Source organism: Panthera tigris, chromosome E2, assembly GCF_018350195.1.
Source record: "Panthera tigris isolate Pti1 chromosome E2, P.tigris_Pti1_mat1.1, whole genome shotgun sequence".
Lineage (NCBI taxonomy): Eukaryota > Metazoa > Chordata > Mammalia > Carnivora > Felidae > Panthera > Panthera tigris.
Window position 1 is genome coordinate 22,968,575 of NC_056674.1, and position 14,787 is coordinate 22,983,361.

Consider the following 14,787-nt stretch of genomic DNA (forward strand, 5'->3'; position numbering starts at 1 on the left):
GCTCCAACATTTCCAGCAGGGACCTCCCCACCCAGGCCATCGCGTGCCTTCTAGGACCCTGGACTGAAATTCCCAGCCTCACCACTCCAGGAGGTCCGTCTCAGACTTCCTCTGGTACCCTCCCTGCACTTCCATCTCACACTGGCTTCTTCCTGTTCCTCAAAACCCCAAGACTGTTCCCACCGCCAAGGCTGTTAGACCACTTCTGGGCCTTTGCGCTTCCCTTGCCTCCAGATATTCCCATGGCTGCATTTTTGGCATTCAAGTCTCAGCTCAAACTGCCATGTCCTCAGAGGCTTCCCTGGAGGCCCAGAGCAGCTTCCTGCCTCCACTCCATCACCCTCAACTACCTCACCCAGTTTTATTACTTTGTAAAGTATTTCTCCAGCCCGAAGGCATCTTATTAGATCACTTGTTTACGTGTTCATGGCTGGTCTCCCTCACCTAGGCTGAGCCTCATGGGCTGGACTATACTCCTCTCATTCATTCCTTTGTCTCCAGAGCTGAGATCAGAATTCAGCACTTAGTAGAAACAGTAAATGTCTGTGGGTCAGATGCAGTTTGTCTTGCCAAATAGGGCAGACCCTGGGCACTTGGGAGAGGAGCTGGCTCAGGCCCATGCAGGATCTGCGGGCCAGGACCGAGGCAAGAGACAGCAGCAGGAGCCAGAGTGGATCTCTGCCTGGAGGCTGGAGCTCGGAGGCAGGAGCTGAGTGGCGGTGACCTGGTGACCTGCTCTCCTGGGTGGTGTGGGCGGAGCCTGTGAGGTGAGAATGTGCCTCTCCAAGCCCAAGAGGAGTGAGGCCAGGACTTGGACTAAGAAAGGAAGGGGATGAGGCAGGGGAGGAGAAGGGACGGAGAGGCCTGGAGAAAGAAGAGGGTGGAGGTGGTAGGCAAGTGAGGGGGCCACCGATTGTGGCCTTGGAGAGCCCACATCCCCACCTCTATCACCTTCTCTGCTATTACCTCCTCAGCAAAGACAGTGTTTACTGAGCATCTGACAGAAGCTATGGCCTCATAAACGTACTCAAACATTATAAAATGCATTGCCAACATTTCATATTGAGAGATTTCATATAAAAATCAGGATTTTGACCTTCTAAATCAGAGGATTTGAAAACACTGGTCCCCCATCTCACTGTGGAACTGTCCCCTTTAGATTGCGCACATGACCCCATTCACTACAGTCCCCACCTCTCTCTGTGGTTCCCCTCTTGCCCTACTTTACCCATTTATGTGCCTCCGGTTGAATAAGCACTTGAACTGATGAGTTCTGGTGGTATAGCCAGGCCTCCATACAGTACAGAGGAGGAGACAAGGCCCACCCACCAGAGGCTGACTTATAACCAGAGAGGTCGGTTGGGACTTTGAGACACTGGAAAATGCCATCCCAAATGTATGCACTGCTGGTTGCCAGGGGGTAGTGGTGCTGGAGGGGGACTTCGAGCAGAACCTTCAAGGCCAGGTTCCATGGGTGCTTCAGCACCAGGTCCCCCACATCCTAGCAAGAGGGGCCTCTTGGGGAAGATAGGCCCTGCCTGGCGTGAGGTAGCCATGGGAAGGGAGCTGGATAGCCTTTGAAGGCAGGGCTTTCTGGTTTGAGACAGCGCCCTGGCACCCAGCACTATGCCTGGCATGGAGCACGTGTCCAGGAAGGGACGCCTTTCCCTGGTTCTACAAAACCGGAGGGAGGAGGCATACCCCGTAGGTCCTGCGGCTGGGAGACCCCAGCTAGCCTTGTCACAGTGCTGGTCCAGGGCCCACTGGGGCCTCAGTCTCCTGGTCTGTCCTTCCTTCCAGCATTGACATTGTGTGGATTTGGGTGGAGCTCTGGGAAATCCCCTGGAGGCGGCACAGACTCTGACCAGCTAGTCGTCCACCCCTTCCCAACTGGGACCAGCTGTGGGTGGAGAGGACCTGGGTGGAGGGCTGTGCTCCTCCAAATACGAGGAAAAACTCGTGACTCAGGGAAAGGCAGAAGTTGACTCAGCCAAGCCACAAGCTGTGGAAAAAATGAGGTCTCCCTGAGGCTTTTTTTGCTCCTCGGGTAAGAAGCCCTTTCTGAGGGAAAGCTGGCTTCCAGACTTCAGGAACCAGGCCTTCAGGAAACTGCCAAGGCTTATGATTTTCAAGCTAGCAGTTCCGGCAATCACCTCAGTGGAAAACACCAGGCATTTATCTTGGATCTTCTTCTCAAGTTTGTCTAAGTGCCAAGCACTGTGTGCTAAATACTTCATACTTCATATTCTCTTATCTGTCCTTAGGCTGGACCTGTCATTCCCCACTTTGAGCCTAAGAAAGTGAGGCAGACACAAAGCATTTAGGGCAAAGTATCAAGACCAACAGAAATGCTGCAGCAAGAGAGGGAAGCAAATGGGGCTAAGTATTAACAGGTGAGGTCTCTAAGTCAGAGGTCGGCAGGCTTTTTCTGTACAGTCAAATAGTAAATATTTTAGTCTCTGTGAGCCAGGATCCCTGGCTGCCGTTCAGCTCTGCTGTTGCACAGTGAGAGCAGCCCTGGACGGTGCTCAGGCCCGTGGGCAAACTTGACCTAGGGACCCTAACGTTTGCTGTCCTATCAGGTTATGAAACATTATTCTCCTTTTGATTTTCTTTAAAAAAACTTTTTTAATGTTTATTTTTGAGAGAGAGAGTGCTAGCAAGCACAAGCTGGAGAGGGGCAGAGAGAGAGAGGGAGACAGAGGATCTGAAGCGGGCGCTGTGCTGAGAGTAGAGAGCCCATGTGGGGCTCGAACTCAAGAACCGGAGATCATGACCCGAGCTGAGGTGGATGCTCAAGCTACTGAGCCATGCAGGTGCCCTTCTCTTTTTGATTTTCTTTTTAGCTACTTAAAAATATAAAAGCTCACAGGTCATGCAAAAACAGGCCACAGACTGGAGTTTGCTGACCCCTGACTTACAGATGTTCATCATACCTTTCTTCTTATGGTTTGAAAATATTCAAACCAGTGGGGCACCTGGGTGGCTCAGTCTGTTCAGCTCAGGTCATAATCTCACAGTTCGTGGGTTTGAGCCTCACATCAGGCTCTGGGCTGATAGCTGGGAACCTGGAGCCTGCTTTGGGTTCTGTGTCTCCCTCTCACTCTCCCTCTCTCTCTCTCTCTCTCTCTCTCTCTCTCAATCTCTGCCCCCCCCCATCTTGTGCTCTCCCTCTGTCTCAAAAACAAAGAAAGAAACATTAAAAAAAAAGAAAATATTCAAAACCATAAGTTGAGAAAACAAGAAAAAAAAGGAAACAGTGGTTGTCCTACTTACAATGGGCAGGTCATAAACTCAACTTCAAATTGGTTTGATTCCCATGATTCTGCATGCTGCTTTCTTTATCAGTAATACACATAATGCACCCAAGGCAGAGTCTCAAAGCCGTGGAAATGTGGGACATTTGGGAAAGATTTCTATTTGAATGGTTATGGAGATTGATTTTAAAGGAGGTGATCTTGAGAGGTTTGGAAACTGATTTCACAAGAAAATCTCTCCAGATTGCTGGATTTAGGATTGCTGAAGTATTGGATTTGAAACCACAAAAGAGCGGTGGCTTCCTGTCCGCCACACCCCTGCCTCTGCAGCGTCAATATTTATCCCTTTCTGTGTGTGTGTTTGCCCAGGTTTGACAAGTCTGCACGTCCTTATGTTTGCGAGCATTATTGTGCCTGCTTCCCATCCTGCGTGTTCCCATGAGGCTCTGACCAGGCCAAAGGCGAAAACGAGAAAAATGAGAAGAGAAACATAATCCCTTGAAAAATGCTTCAGGTGGATAAAATAAACGCTGCATCTAAAGACAACATTCAGAATGATCTAGACACACCTAGTTCCTAGAATAGGGTAAAGCAAGAGGCCTCTGACAGCACTAGTTTGACAAAGTTACCTCTGGGTCATTTATTCATTCAGCAAACAGTCATTGGACACTGTGCCATTGCCAAGCAGTGGAGCCAGAGATGGACGCAGCACTGCCTTTGCCCTTGGGAGACTCAGAGCTGAGCAGGGGGCAGACTTGTGAAAACATCTATCCATGAGGAGCCAGAACGCTCACCCAGGGCAGAGGACAGAGGTCATCTCAGGTGAGAACTGTCGTAGTTGGATAACACAGCTTGGAGCACAGTTTTGGCACCAAAAAGTCAGCCTTTGGGGCCTGACTGGCAAAGAACTCTTCATCTGCTGCATTTAAGGCAAGAATGGGAATTTTAGGAAGGAACTTGCAAGCTAGAGAGAGACAAGGGCCCAGCATGTGGTGTGGGGGAGGGCCAGGGGAGGCTTTCCAGCTGAGAAGTGGGGCTGGGGCAACCAGGAAAGGCTTCAAAGGATGGGGATGGCTGATATTGCACTTGAATTACTTGCTGAGCTGCCTGAGATGCCCCACATTTTTGGCCATTCCCCTTTGAAGCTTCATGAAATCCATAACTTTGCTGCCGGGAATGCAAATCGTTATATCCAACTTGTATGGTGGGCAATGTGGCGACATCTATCACACTGAGAAAGGCACAGATCCTTTTGTCCAGCTGATCCACTCCCAGAAATTTATTCTTACACATTATTGTGTGTTTGCAGAAGGATATATGCTCATATTTATTCATTGCAGCTTTGCTTATGGTAGGGAAATAATGGGCCGGCCCAAATATCCATCAACAGGGGGCTAGTTAAGTAAATTATGGCACATCCATACGATGGCAGGGCTTACCACAGGCAAAGGGAAGAAGGCAGGTCCGTATGTCCTGATGTGGAAGAATTTCCAAGATCTGTTGAGCAAAAAAAGTAAGGTGCAAAAAAGTGTGTGTGTGTGTGTGTGTGTGTGTGTGTGTGTGTGTGTGAGACCTCCTGCGTGTGTGTGAAAATTATTGCTGGCAGAATTCACGAGAAACTGGTCAGAGTGGTTGCCTCTGGAAGGGCAAATGGGTGGCATGGACCCATGGGAGGGGGACTCACATTTTATACCCTTGTTTGGTTCCCTCCCACATTGGAAAGATGCACCTGTGTAACCAGCAGATATTGTGGAAATGACAGTGTGTGACTTGCTCTCTTGGATCACTCGCTGTCCCTAGTCATGAGGATGGCCAAGCAACCATATGGAGAAGCCGTGCCGTGAGAGACTGAGGCCTTCCTGCCAACACCAGCACCAGCTTGCCAGCCACGTGAGGGATTGTCCAGTCCCTGGGAAGCCCTGAGGTGGCTGCAGCCTAGAATGACACTTTAACTGCAACCTTCTGAATGACCTTGAGGCATAACCATCCAGGGAAGCCCCTCCCCAACTCCTGACCCGCAGAAACTACATGAGATACTAAACGTTTATTATTTCAAGCCACCCAATTTTGAGATAATTTGTTATGCAGCAACAGATCACTTATACATCTTTTTATTTCTTCTAGACTTTGTACCTTTTGCATTTGTGCATTTCCAAATAGTGGTGATTGATGATAATAATCATAATCATAACCTAGTACACACCATGGACTGTGCGTGCAATAATTCAGGAATGTTACCACTGGTGGATATGGGGTGAAGCGGCAGAAAGCAGTGCAGGGCAATGATCCCTGGACTAAGTAGGGCTCCCCATGAGTGGTCAAAGAAGAAGATGAGGAGCCTGACTTCCACGTGTGTGTGTGCGGTGGGGGAGGGTGGTACCTGTGCAGGGCACAAACAGCCCTTAGGTGCAAAGGTTTCATACTAGCTGCCTGCAGGTTCACAGGCCCTTTTCGTTTGGTCAGCACACTGAATGTTAAAATCTGAACTTGATACCCACCAGAATTGCTAAAATTATAGATGGCGACAATGTCAAGTGTCGGCAAAGATATAGAGCAAGTGTGTTCTGGAGGGAGTATAAATTGATATAACCACTTTGGAAAACCATCTGGCAGAGTCTACTGAGCTCAACATAGGCCATCCCATGGCCTAGAAATGCTGCTCCTAAGTGTATATCCAAGAGAAATGAGGGCATGTGTCCACCAAAGTAAATGTGTAAGAATGTTAGAAAAAATGTTATTTATAATAGCAAATTAAACGAAGCCAAGGAGGGGTTCATTGAAACCTCTGATCTCTAACCAATCAGCCAGGAGCACAGGGGACAGCCTGTACTTGTGCCTGATGTCTTGCAGTGGGAGGGGTGGTCTTGTGGGACTGAGCTCTCATACTGTGGGATCTGATGCTGAAGGGTCATGGTGGACTGCTTTTCTCAATTCACTCCTTCCATGCCAAGGCCCTACTTCCTGTGGGCTGTTCCCAGCCAATGTCTGTGTGTGCAGGGTGCTCGTACTGGTCCGTGCCTGTGAGATGTGGGACCCTGGGCAATGTCTTAGTTGGGGCTGACCTAACGGGTTATAGACAGGGGAGCTTAAACAGTAAAAACTGATTTCTGACCCTCCTGGAGGCTGGAAGTCTGAGATTGGGCACGAGCACAGTTAGCCTCTGGTGAGGCTTCTAAGTTGTAGACGGTCTTTTCCTTGTGTCCTCACGAGAGAGAGACAGAAAGCTCGCTCGCTTTCTGGCCTCTTCTCATAAGGGCCGGAAGCCCATTCCCGAGGGCCCCGCCCTTGTGGCCTGTGTACCTCCCGGAGGGCCAAATCCCATCCCACTGGGATTAGGTTGCCACATAGGAATTTTAGAGGGGACACACTCAGTTCCCCACAGGCAGCCTTGGCTCAGAGATTCCCCACTGGCCTGGCCCACGCTCTCCTGGAACTGCTCTGCGGTTTGACACTCTCTACCCAGCTCTTCCCACTCCCTCTCTTTCCAGGTGTCCCAGGGCAGAGTAGCCCACAGGCTCTCCCCACCTTTTCTGGAAACCTCTTCTTTATCCTTCACCGGTCTTCTCTCCAGTTCATGTGCTTGCATGTCTGCTCTTGCCCCCCTGTCTGCTTCCTGGAAGGATGTACGGGTGGTACTCCCAGCACCTGAGACCCCAGCCTCCAGAGGTCCTGCCTCTGCTCTGCCCTCCCTTTACCCCCTGTTTCCCAAACCCTCAGCTCTCTCCTCCTTTCCTGCTGAGGTGACTGAAGAGCTTTGATTCATCCACTCTTCACATCTTAGGGAAGTTTTCTATTTCTTGTTTTAATTAAAAACTAAGAAAAAAAATTTTTTTTAGTTTTTAATTAATTTATTTCTTAATGTTTATTTTTGAGAGAGAGAGAGAGAGAGAGAGAGGCAGAAAGAGAGGGAGACACAGAATCTGAATCAGGCTCCAGGCTCTGAGCTGTCAGCCCAGAGCCCAATGCAGGGCTTGAGCCCATGAGCCATGAGATCATGACCTGAGCTGAAGTTGGACACTCAACCAACTGAGCCACCCAGGTGCCTCTTTATTTATTTACTTTTTAGTTTTAGTATTATTTTTAATTGAGATATTGTTGACATTGAACATTAGTTTAATTTCAGGTATACAATAGAGTGATTCCATGTTTGTATATATTGTGATCACCACAATAAGTCCTGCTTGTTTATTTTTGCTTTTGTTGCCTTTGTTTTTCGTGTCAGAAACAAAAAATCATCAGTAAGACTGATGTCAAGGAACTTAGCACCTGTGTCCTTCTGGGACTTTGGTGGTTTTAGGTCTCATGTTCAAGTCCTTAAGGCATTTTGAGTTAATTTTTATACATAGTGTAAGGTAGTGGTCCAGCTTCATTCTTTTGCATGTGGCTGTCTGGTTTGCCTACGTCATTTATTAAAGAGACTGTCTTTTCCTCATTGCATGTTTGCAGCTCCTTTGTTGTAAATTAATTGGTCATATATGTGTGGGTTTATTGCTGCACTCTCGATTCTGTTCCACTTACCTATGTGTCTGTTTTTATGCCAATACCATACTCCTTTGATGACTATAGTATTGTATAGTTTGAGATGCGGGAGTGTGATGCCCAGGCTTTGTTCTTCTTTCTTGAGATTGCGTTGGCCAATGGAAGTTTTCTTGAAACAGAAAACTCATCATCTCTTCCATGATGCATTCTACTCCTGTTTCTTGAGACAAACTCCAGCAGCATCTTCAAAAAATGCTTCATCAAACCTCCCTGCTTAGACTCCATAAAGAGGATGAGGAAGGACAGTGTTTTTAACAAATGGTGCTGGAATAACTAGATGTCCATATGTAAAAAAATGAACCTCCAGGTAGATCTCATGTTTTATACAAAAATGTACTAACGATGGATTGGTGACCTAAATGTAAGACGTCCAAGTATAATAGTTTTAGAAGAAAACATTGGGAAAAACCTTTGGGCTTGGGTCAAGCAAACAGTCCTTAGATAGACACCAAAAGCATGATCCAGAAAGGAAAAAAAAAAAAGGAAAAATTGGACTTTATCAAAATTAAGCTTTTGTTCTGTGAGATACACTTTTAAAAGAAAAAAGCCACAGGCTAGGGGCATATATTTGCAAATCACATACCTGACAAACAGATATATATTCAGAATATGTAAAGAATTCCCAAAACTGAACAAAAAAGGAAATAAACTGTTCAATTTAAAAATGGTCAAAATATTCCAGTAGGTGATTTACCAAAGAAGATATATGGATGGCAAGTAAGCACGTAGGAAACAATCAATATCATTAGACATTAGGGAAATGCAAATTAAAATTATAATGAGATACCACTGCACACCTATTTGAATGACTATAGAAACCAAACCAAAACAAAAAGTGATAATACCAGGTGCTGGTGAGGATGTAGATCAACTGAGACTCTCACACACTGCAAAATGGTACAACCATTTGAGAAATGGTTGGACAATGTCTGAAGAAGCTGAACATACTCTCACCATATGGCCCAGAAACCTCACTTGTACTTACTCAGGGGAAATAAAGACTTTTGTTCACACCAAACCTGTTCACAAATGCATATAACAGCTTTATTCATAAAAACCAAAAATTGGAAGCGGTCCAAATGTCCTTCAAGTGCTGAATGGATGAACAAAGTGCGGTATATTCATACAGTAAAATGAAAAGGATCTCAGTCCTAATAAGGAACAAACCACTACAGACCCAGTAACAAGGATGGAGCTCAAATGCGTTAAGTTAGAAGAATCCCAGACTCAGAAGTTCCATACTGAATGTTCCAATTTAAATGGCATTCTGAAAAGGTGAAACTGTAAGATGGAAAACATACCAGCATCGTTTCAGGTCAAGTGTGGGGTTACTACACAGGAGCAAAATGAGGGTAATTTTGGGATGATGGAAATGCTGGTGTATTCTGCTCGTGCTAATGGCTCCACAGCACACATTCGCCAAAACACGTGGAACTGTACACTAAAAGAATGTGGATTTTACAAGTGAAAACAGATACATAGTTACATAGTCTTTAATTTAGAATCTCCTAGCACATAGAGTATTTCCTACATTTGTTCTTCACATGGTTGTCAATTACACTGGAATTTGTGTGTGTTTCAAAAGCTTAATGTATTAGATTTAAGAAAAATGGCAAAGTCTGGGAGTTGGGGTTTGGTGGCTATCTAGGTAGGAAAGAAAATCATGCTGGAATAGACACTTGTCCAAAGAAGACATCCAGATGGCTAACAGACACGTGAAAAAATGCTCCACATCATGCATCATCAGGGACATAAATATCAAAACCACAATGAGATACCACCTCACGCCTGTCAGAATGGCTAACATTAACAACTCAGGCAACAACAGATATTGGTAAGGATGTGGAGAAAGAGGAACCCTTTTGCGCTGCTGGTGGGAATGCAAACTGGTGCAGCCACTCTGGAAAACAGTATGGAGGTTCCTCAAAAAATTAAAAATACAACTACCCTATGACCCAGCAACTGTACTACTAGGTATTTATCCAAGGGATACAGGTGTGCTGTTTCAAAGGGGCACATGCACCCCAATGTTTATAGCAGCACTATCAACACTAACCAAAGTATGGAAAGAACCCCAATGTCCACCGATGGATGAATGGATAAAGAAGATGTGGCGTATATATATACAATGGAGTATTACTCAGCAATAAAAAAGAATGAGATCTTGCCATTTGCAACTACGTGGATGGAACTAGAGAGTATTAGGCTAAGTGAAATTAGAGAAAGACAAATATATGACTTCAGTCATACGTAGAATTTAAGATACAAAGCAGATGAACATAAGGGAAGGGAAGCAAAAATAATATAAAAACAGGGAGGGGGACAAAACAGAAGAAGCTCTTAAATATAGAGAACAAACTGAGGGGTTCTGGAGGGGTTGTGGGTCGACAGATGAGCTAAATGAGCAAGAGGCATTAAGGAAGACACTTGTTCGGATGAGCCCTGGGTGTTATATGTGGAGATGAATCACTGCTTTCTATTCTGAAATCATTATTGCACTGTATGCTGACTAACTTGGATGTAGATTTAAAAAATAAAATAAAAAATAATTACTTTAAACTAAAAAAAAAAAGAAGAAAATCATGCTGGAAAACTTGCAAGTTACCTATTGTTAGAGAGCAGTAAAAAAAAAAAAAATAAGAAAGCACGCTCAATTTTCCATTGTCAGGAACTCTTTCCCTAAATGCATTAGGTAAAGGTCTTTCTTGCATTCTGCTAGGAATTCTTTAGCTATTTCCTGACTGGGAGGCCAAGGTCAGAACTTCCCCTCCCCTTTCCAAAGCCAACAAGAGGGAATTTCCCAAGAGTCCCAGTTTCCCTCACCCACACCTTAATAAGCAGAGCTCTGAATAAATAAAATAAATCAGCAAAATCAAAGACATAACAACAATAACAACAACAAAACGCAAAACCTCTCACACCAAATGAAATAAAATACAGCTAGAAAGAAACAAACAAAACAAAACCAATCTAGGCATCAAAACAGCCTTACAAAGGCCCTGGGGAAAATATCATGCCAAAAATCTTTCTAAAGGGGCAACTGGAGTTAAGAGAAACAATATTTCTGAAATGAGCCTAGTTCTTACTGTTGCCCTGACCCCTAACTCCACCCCTGACGCTGCAGGGGGCAGAAAGGGGAGCTGAGGACAGAATCCTATGGGGATAGCTCAGTAACACCTTCCAATCAGAGACAAATAGATGGAGGTCAGGAGTGGCCTTGGGAAGAGACGTGGAAATTATTAGTGGTTTCCATGTCCCCATGGTCTCCAGGGTCTTATGGAGGCAGGTCAAACCACCTGGCCTTTGTTTTGATTTTTGCTGGCTGGGGAGCACAGCTAGACACAGGAGACAGAACAATCATGTCACCATTTCTCTAATTTGTCGAACCACAAATTCCAAAGGGATTCAGGAAATGGATGGCTTCTTCTGGGTTTGACAAAATGTAGGAATGTCTTCTCACCTAGAGTCGAACTGTTCTTTGAATTCCTTTGATTGTGATGAAAAAAACAACTCTAGACGCCAGAGGCAAAAAACCGTTCCTATTTCCCATCAAAGTCACTACTAAGCTGTACCTGGGACCCACGTGCCCTTCTCCTGCCCGTGTATTGATGGGGGGGGTATCTCATCATCCCAACTGCTTTGTGATCCAGAGTAGGCATTGTCTATTTGGTACCCAGGGGGTTTGTCTGGAGCCTATGGCCAGGTGCCTGCAGGAACTATGGGGCAACCAAATGTCTACTGACCCCTCCCCTAAGCCCCCTCTCGCCAGGCTGTCAGCTCACAGGGCTGTCCTGAAAGTCTGGTATTAATAGAAGAAAGTACAGAGAACTTGAAACAGCCAGCACGTAAGGGCCCTTTAAAGAGTGCATGTGAGTGTACGTGTGTGTTAACAAAACTTTAAAATACTTACTGTAAAATGAACAACAGCTCCTCCCCCCTCCAAATTGCAACAAAAACTCCCAAATGCTTCATCAAATTAAGTCTCAAGGTTTAAAAAAGCAAACAAAACAGCACTCAAAGGCTTACCTTGAATCCTTCCCTCCTCCTATCCTCCTCCAGCCAGCCACTTTGATCTCTTTTGGCTGATTTGTCTCCACCATGCAGGCTTTTCAAAGCGTTATAGTTAGTCTCAGTCGGGGGGCTGGGGGTTCCTCAGCACCTTGAGCCCAGGCACTGTGTGTGTGAGGTCAAAGACTGAATCTGCAGCTTCTCCGTGGGAGAGAACAACCAGCTCAGAGCATGTGGATTAGTGCATCAGAGGCGTTCCAAGGCAAGCACATAGCAGCTCTCTGCGCTGTGACCAGGGAGTGGTTTTGGAGTATCTATTTCCTGTTTAAGAAAGTGGGTCCCTTCTGGTTTTCATTCTCTGGTATTAAGACTGCCCTGAACCCCCTGTACCCTTCCCCCACCCCTCCCTGAAAGGAGCACTGGTCACATGGGCCTCTGGCTACCGTCAGTGTCAATTAGGGACAGGGTTTCACCTGGCCAGAGTGTTTGTCTGGAGTCCAAACTTTCTTGCTCAATTTACATTTTTTCCTGAATTCATCATGTAAAGCATAGAGCAGACTTTCCCAATGGGCAGTACTGCATCTAACCAAAACCCGGAATGTATTTATTTGCCTTTGGTTTGGAATATTTCCCAGTTCTGAGCCCAGAAGGCAGTTTTCCTCACAAGGTCATTGCATACAGTTGAGCAGGTTGTTCACTGCACAAAGTGGTCAGCAGAGATGAAAGCGAGCCAAAATCTAACCTTCACTCCACTTGCCAAGCTGTGCCCAGTCCAGAGGGGGCCCTTCTTTAAGTTGTCAGTCTAGAAAGGGAACTTGGAGATGATGGAGATTCTTTTTCGATCCACTAACGACAATACACCCCCGTTGAATTATTATAGGATCTCTCATCACATAAACCAACCCTTGATGCTTCTTTGGGAAGGTCAGTCTCCTGGGTCTCTTGGAGAACTGGGAGATGTTCTCCATGAGATTCATGCTTAAAATCCATGGTTCTCAATTGTGGGCAATTTTGCTCCCCAGGGAGATTGCACAATGTCTGGAGACATTTTTGGTTCCACAACTTGGGGTACTCCTGGCTTCTAGTGGGTGGTGACCAGGGATGCTGCTAAATGGCCTACAATGCACAGGACAGCCCCCATAACAAAAAATCCTACAGCCCAAACGTCAACAGTGCCACTGTTGAGAAACCCTATCCGAGATGAACATAGCAAAACCACCAACTCAAGCAGATTGTCCCGTTGCAGTTCTGTCGAGTGCCTGGCTCATTGCCAGCCCCAGACACGATGGCAACCTGGCAACCATCATGATGACTGCGTCTATGTTTCTTGTTTGTTCCTGCCCAGCTCTTGGGAAGGCCTCACCTCACTGTCGGGGCCTTGGCCTGCGTCCTTTCTCAGGTTAGAGTACAGCGGATGAGTCTGGCCCTTCCTTACTTCCATCCCCGCAGGGGTCAGTGAGGCCCTCCAGGGAACGGGAGCCCCGGGGCAGGGGCTGCAGGGTTCAGGGACCTCCGCCCTGCTGGGCTCCTCCCCCTGTATCCAGGTTTGGGCAGTCAGGGAAAGCTGTGGTTTCTACACATACTTGTGGCCCCCAAAGCTGCTCCTCCCTGAGCCCTCAGAGGCTTTGAAGCTCAAAGGTCGGATTCTGGATTGGGGAGTGGTTCTTTGCCATTAGCGTCAGCATCCGTTCTTTCTCAATGCGCAGGCTTCCGGCTTCCTGCCTACAGGTGGTCTGTCTTTCGTGTCTGCATTTTTGCTGTTTCCTGGAACACTCTTCCCTGTGACTGTCACCTGGGAAATCCAGTCTTCAGGCCTCAGGCTGAGTGTCCCCCCAACTGCAAGGCGCCCCTGGCCCCCAGATAGAGGCGGAGGAACGGCTACTCTTCGTTTATACCCCACAGCGCCCCCTGCTGGGCCCTGTTCCTGCTCTGTCGCTCAGCATCCTGAGTCCTTCTGTGACTCTGCCTCCCTAGAGACTAAGGGCCTGAGGACAAGGGCCTTGGGCTCAGTGCCCATGTGCACACGCACAGTGGTTGCTCAATACTTGCTTTGTTGATTTGAGTTTCCCCTTAGAAGCACAGCTAGAGTTAGGTTCTGAGGCCAACTGCCTCCGATTTCAGCCACACTTGCTACATGCAGAAGCTGTTCTCTGTAAGAGGGGTCTCTTTGGACTCTGGCATCACAGTTGCATTTGTAAGGGCTTGCGTGTGTCTGCTGTTTATGACCAGTTTCCCTTTAGGTTTTCTGATGGAGAAAGAAACCTAACATCCATACCTCAGTTCATTACACGTGCAGGGGGTCCTTGTTAACTGAGGACAACGACTCTCAAAAATCCCTGAAAGCAAATCAACTCAATCAGAAAATAAAAAAGGAAATAAAAGTGACTTGACCTTCAAAAATGAAATAAAGTTGTGAGAATGTTTATCTTCCATTTAACAAAACATAGGATACCCTTGCAACTGCCTGAACATTCTCAGAGTGAACAAAGCTTGAATCATGTTGGTTTGGTTAGAAGTATATGCTTTCAGACACAATGTCTGGTCACTCAGTAAGATATCCTTCACTTAATGTTTGACTCTTCCTTCTTGGTCATAAGAATCAGTTCTGTGAAAACATTTAATTATTTTATCAATTTTCTTAACCCATCGAAATTCAAATCATTCTCTTTTGAAGCACCTGTTATTAGCCTAACTGATGTTCTCCAAATGTTATCTATTACGTTTTTTCTTGACGAATTGTTCATTTTATCAAAATGAGAAGTTAAAAATTTTTTTTAAATGCTTGTTTACTTATTTTGAGAAAGAGAGATCACCAGCATTGGAGGGCAGAGAGAGGGAGAGAGAATCCCAAGCAGGTTCTGAGCTGTCAGCACAGAGCCTGATGTGAGGCTCTAACTCATGAACTGTGAGATCATAACCTGAGCTGAGATCAAAGGTCAGGTGCTTAACCTACTGAGCCACCAGGTGCCTCAAGACATTTTTT

General features: G+C 46.1%; 1 protein-coding gene across 2 annotated transcripts in view; it reads right to left on the reverse strand.

The window, feature by feature from the left end:
- The window catches only part of PLEKHF1 (pleckstrin homology and FYVE domain containing 1), a 36,066-nt gene extending 23,871 nt beyond the window's left edge, over positions 1–12,195 (reverse strand). For both annotated transcript variants that reach the window (XR_006211987.1, XM_042969809.1), the window contains exon 1: positions 11,823–12,195. The gene's annotated coding sequence lies outside the window, so the exon portion shown is untranslated. The remainder of the gene's footprint in view (positions 1–11,822) is intronic.
- Positions 12,196–14,787: the final 2,592 nt, after the last annotated feature.